This window comes from Euprymna scolopes, chromosome 4 (assembly GCF_053919585.1).
Source record: "Euprymna scolopes isolate OS-2025 chromosome 4, ASM5391958v1, whole genome shotgun sequence".
Taxonomy (NCBI): domain Eukaryota; kingdom Metazoa; phylum Mollusca; class Cephalopoda; order Sepiida; family Sepiolidae; genus Euprymna; species Euprymna scolopes.
The window spans coordinates 174,710,290-174,716,289 of record NC_136485.1 but is presented as its reverse complement, the minus strand read 5'-3'; the positions used below and the strand labels follow the sequence as shown (position 1 = coordinate 174,716,289).

The 6,000-nt window shown below is 28.4% G+C and overlaps 1 long non-coding RNA gene across 1 annotated transcript in view; it reads left to right on the top strand.

The window, feature by feature from the left end:
* The first annotated feature begins 241 nt into the window (after window positions 1-241).
* The window catches only part of LOC145273116 (uncharacterized), a 39,704-nt gene continuing 33,945 nt past the window's right edge, over window positions 242-6,000 (top strand). Inside the window, exon 1 of the long non-coding RNA XR_013866155.1 lies at window positions 242-438. This is a non-coding gene — a long non-coding RNA (uncharacterized LOC145273116). The remainder of the gene's footprint in view (window positions 439-6,000) is intronic.

Here is a 6,000-nt window from a genome sequence, read left to right as displayed (position 1 = left end):
ATGCCCAGCTTATTTGGTTTCTCCGTTGTAAAAATTCAAAATAAACTTTTCTCTTGTTTCTAAAAGGTTAAAGTTCAAAAATAATTTTTTGTTATTTGAATAAATAGGAAAATTGCTTTAGAGTTCTCGATATTTCGAAAATTGTCGATATTGTATTCGGTGAACGAGAGAACGCAGCGGAAGAAACGCACGTGCAGACTGTCACGTGGTTGTGTTTACAAACATAAAATGTTCAGCAACTTTAAGTATTCAGGTTAACTAGCGAATATGGCGTCTAAAAATGGATACGGAATTGCCCCAAGGTTGTTTCAACTGCGTGACAAACATCTGCTGCTTTTAGTTCCCGCAGTTACCACGCATAATAAGGCGATTAGAGTCCAATGTTACAATTACCGCCAGAAACGTAAACATGAAAACTGTTAAAGACCAGCTGCTATAGTAAGAGTTTAATTATTTTTCCATTGAAGCTAAAACTTTCATTTTTGTACTGTCTCTTTCAGTATTTGTATTTTAATCAATAAGCACATTTCTAACACACACACACACACACACACACACACACACACACACACACACACACACACACACACACACACACACACACACACACACATATATATATATAATATTCAATCCTTGGCTTGGAAGAGGTGCTAGTCTAGCGGCACTGATGAGTTGTGATACAACGAAACATGATTGTATGTAGATGACTACAAATATATTTTAAGCCCCCCTCTTTGGGTAGAGAACTGTCGTAAATAATCCCACCCGCTACTTAATTGGTTGAAAAATGCGAAGCTCGCAGTTTGTTTGTTTACAAACAGACGGTTTGAACACTGTAAATGTAGTGGACGGATGTTTGTTTAAATAGACATTCGGACAGGTTATTTGCGGGCATCGCTTCCGTGGTGGATTGGGAGAACTGCCGACTGTCAACACGACGGTTTTAGGTTCAATCCTTGGCTTGGGAGAGGTGCTAGTCTAGCGGCACTGATGAGTTGTGATACAACGAAACGGGACTTATGTCGATGACTACATATATATATATATATATATATATATATATATATATATATATATATATGTAGTAAGTTATAAAATAAATATGTCGATAAAGCTAATTAATTCTGTAGAGGCATAAGATCTTGTGGGATTATTCATTCTATACACCCTCACAAGCATATTTGATACTACGGATATCGGCCTATATAGAGATGATGGACTAGCTATAATAAAAGACTCCAACAAAGTCAAGGGAGATAACTTTAAGAAAATCATATACAAGGAAATGAAAAAAATTAGGCCTAAAAGTAGACATAAAAATAACACACTTCCTGGATATCACGTTAAATTTAGATTAAACCACATATTAACCCTACTTAAAAGATAACGCTAATCTAATATACGTAAACCCTAAGTCCAATCACCCACAATCAGTTATAAAACAGATTCCTAACTTGATCGTAAGTAGACTCAGCAATAACTCAAGCGACGAAAAAAAATATATATTAGCAGACCGCCCGGCATTGCTAGGTATTAAAATACGCTTAAATATGATATTTTAATTAATGCAGATACCGTATTTATTATTATTTTATATTGAACCCAATATATAGTAATGATTTAAAAAATGACTCGTGCACTACCGCCGAGAATCGAAACCAAAACGTTTAGCTTACGAGTGACGTTTTCCTTTGACGTTAATGCCTGAGTCATGTTACTGCAAGACTAAAAATCAAAATATGAATCAATAGCTATTACGTTACGCATGCATATCCATAATTCCGTCGTTCGACCATCACCTGCCAAATTCCAGTTTTCTAATCTTCACACTTTTGCTCCGATTTTCCCTGGCTAAAATCCAAATATAAAGTTTCGCATAGGTTCAACTACCCTATATATTAAGTTTCATGTCTGTAAATTATAAAACTGATAGCGGAGTTTAGCATAGAATTATTTAAAACAAATCTATATACACATACATAAATATGTATAGAAATAGGTTTGATGTTTAATATAACCTTATTAGGCAAATATTACGCAAGTATAAACCATGTAGAATATCTGCAGTAAGATAATTACGCGTAATAGTTAAGTTAACTAAATTTGATCATCTCATGAGAAAACCGAAAAAAAAAAACCTAATAGGGAATTAATTAAAATGAATGTTTAAAAAAACATACAAATTAGCTAGATCTTTTGCAGATGAAAGCAATTTCACGACCCATGTATAACAAAGTTGTATTTTCTTTTTAAATAAAAAGAAAAAAGGGGTTTAGTAGTAATATCAATACACAAACACACAAAAATTATAGGCGTATATATACAGTGGGTAGTGACAGTATTTGGTATATTGTTTTTTTTCGTATAAAAAAATATCAAGTTAATTTGAATGAAATTAACACTCAATCTTTTAACCTATAAAAATAAAAAAGGAAATTAATATATATTTAGTTGACTTTATTCACCACATTCATCAGTTGATGTCAGCTCATCTCGATATCCCAATGTTCTTTCAATCTAGTCCACGATCTGCCTTCAACTCTATCAAACTCGCAACTGTACTCAACTCCAAACTGTCCTCAACAGTCGCAAATCCAATACCGTCTGTAAACTCCTCGCAACCGTCGTAAACTGTAATAAAACTAACCGCCGCACCTAAAACTAACTTTTAAATATATTGACCGATCTTTTGTTCCTGTTAACCGTCACACTCCAAATTAACAAGTCCATTTCAACTCAGTTATAATTTATTTTCAATTTCTCCCCACCCCTTTTCTTTTAATTTCCAACAATTGGAGGAATATGGCGTCGGTTGTATCACAATTCGATCAAGCATGTCATTAGTAAACGAATGTAAACGTGATTTCTGTCGAAATCCCGATTGACCCGATTTGAACAGCTGTTTTTATTACCATCGAATTCATCAAGGAGAGACTACTAATTAGTAACTCCACAAATATAGCATATTAACAATTCTTTTTCGGTTTTTCAATTTTCAACACGAACAAAAGTAATTTGTATTATTTCGATTCTTAGGAATACTGTTCCTGTCTTGAGTGTTATTTGCACGACAGTTTGGTCAATGCCACCTCCGACTTTTTCATGTCCATCTTGCACGAAATTTCGAACTGAACCCTACACTGCACGAAATTTCGAACTGAACCCTACATTTAATTCACGAGAGTAACATGCCGTTGTGTCAGCTATGCTAGGTAGAAGTTTTAATTAATTTGCAATTATGTTTGCAGCAACTAAAACGTGGTGCAAATAAGACTGAAGATAAGACCAAAAGTCCAAAAAAATCTAAATAACACAAAAAGTATTTTATCGTAAAGCCTACATTCACTTTTTAAAAAAATACGTCAATACGAAAGAAATTGGTAGGTATTTGGAGAAATATTATAAACAATATTAGATTTTGCAACAATATTATACACAATATTAGATTTTGCCACAATATTATAAACAATATTAGATTATTATGAACGATATTAGATTTCGCAACAATATTATAAACAATATTAGATTTTGCAGCAATATTATGAACACTATTAGATTTTGCAACAATATTATAAACAATATTAGATTTTACAGCAATATCATAAACAATATTAGATTTAGCAACAATATTATAAACAATATTAGATTTAGCAACAATATTATAAACAATAATAGATTTTGCAACAATATTATAAACAATATTAGATTTTGCAACAATATTATAAGCAATATTAGATTTTGCAATTATATTATAAACAATATTAGATTTTGCAGCAATATCATAAACAATATTAGATTTAGCAACAATATTATAAACAATATTAGATTTAGCAACAATATTATAAACAATATTAGATTTAGCAACAATATTATAAACAATATTAGATTTAGCAACAATATTATAAACAATATTAGATTTTGCAGCAATATTATAAAAAATGTTAGATTTTGCAACAATATTATAAACAATATTAGATTTTGCAACAATATTATAAACAATATTAGATTTTGCAACAATATTATAAACAATATTAGATTTTGCAACAATATTATAAACAATAATAGATTTAGCAACAATATTATAAACGATATTAGATTTTGTAACAATATTATAAACGATATTAGATTTTGCAGCAATATTATAAACAATATTAGATTTTGCAACAATATTATAAACAATATTAGATTTTGCAACAATATTATAAGCAATATTAGATTTTGCAATTATATTATAAACAATATTAGATTTTGCAGCAATTTTATAAACAATATTAGATTTTGCAGAAAAATTATAAACAATATTAGATTTTGCGACAATATTGTAAATAATATTAGATTTTGCAACAATATTATAAACAATATTAGATTTTGCAGCAATATTATAAACAATATTAGATTTTGCAGCAATATTATAAACAATATATGATTTTGCAGAAATATTTTAAATAATATTAGATTTTCCAGCAATATTATAAACAATATAAAATTTTGCAGCAATATTATAAACAATATTAGATTTTGCAACAATATAATAAATAATATTAGATTTTGCAACAATATTATAAACAATATTAGATTTTGCAACAATATATTAAACGATATTAGATTTTGCAACAATATTATAAACAATATTAGATTTTGCAGAAAAATTATAAACAATATTAGATTTTGCAACAATATTATAAACGATATTAGATTTTGCAGCAATATGATAACAATATTTGATTTTGCAGCAATATTATAAACAATATTAGATTTTGCAGCAATATTATAAACAATATTAGATTTTGCAGCAATATTATGAACAATATTAGATTTTGCAAAAATATTATAAACGATATTAGATTCCGCAATAATATTGTAAACAATACTAGATTTTGCAGCAATATTATAAACAATATTAGATTTTGCAACAATATTATAAACAATATTAGATTTTTCAACAATATTATAAACAATATTAGATTTTTCAACAATATTATAAACAATATTAGATTTTGCAACAATATTATACACAATATTAGATTTTGCGGTGGTATTATAAACAATATTAGATTTTTCAACAATATTATAAACAATATTAGATTTGGCAACAATATTATAAACAATATTAGATTTTGTAACAATATTATAAACAATATTAGATTTTGCAACAATATTATAAACAAAATTAGATTTTGCAACAATATTATAAACAATATTAGATTTTGTAACAATATTATAAACAATATTAGATTTTGCAGCAATATTATAAACAATATTAGATTTTGCAGCAATATTATAAACAATATTAGATTTCTCAACAAAATTATAAACAATATTAGATTTTGCAACAATATTATAAACAATATTAGATTTTGCAACAATATTATAAACAATATCAGATTTTGCAGCAATATTATTAACAATATTAGATTTTGCAACAATGATATAAACAATATTAGATTAAAAATATTTGTTTTTAATGTATATTTTATACTATTTTAGTATTATTTTACCCGAGCTAACATTGCAGTTGTTTTCGTTTACAATATAGTTATAAAGTCAAATGCAAATAATTGAGAAAACCAACTCAATGAATTTGATCTAAAACTTGTATTTGTTTTTTTATTTGAAAAGCCATCACAATGCCATACAAAGAGCATTCCAATATTAATGCCTATTATTTTTTTTATTTCGCCCGAATGAACCAGAGAGAATTGTCAATTAAATGACTTTACTTATGCATTCACGACCTGAAAGTTTCATCACTCTGTCGCAGACATTGACGGTGCAAGCTTTTAAGAAACCAACTCCTGTAATTAGTGTGCGTCAGAAACAGAGATACATTATTGAATTTCTCTATACAGAAAAATTTGAACCGATCAACATTCACCGGCGCATGTTTTACGTTTACGAAGCAGATGTTAGCAGAATTAGGAGATGGGTCCGTCGATTTCAGAGTGGCTACAGAGATGTAAGTGACAAATCATATTCCGGGTGCACAGCCACTCACTA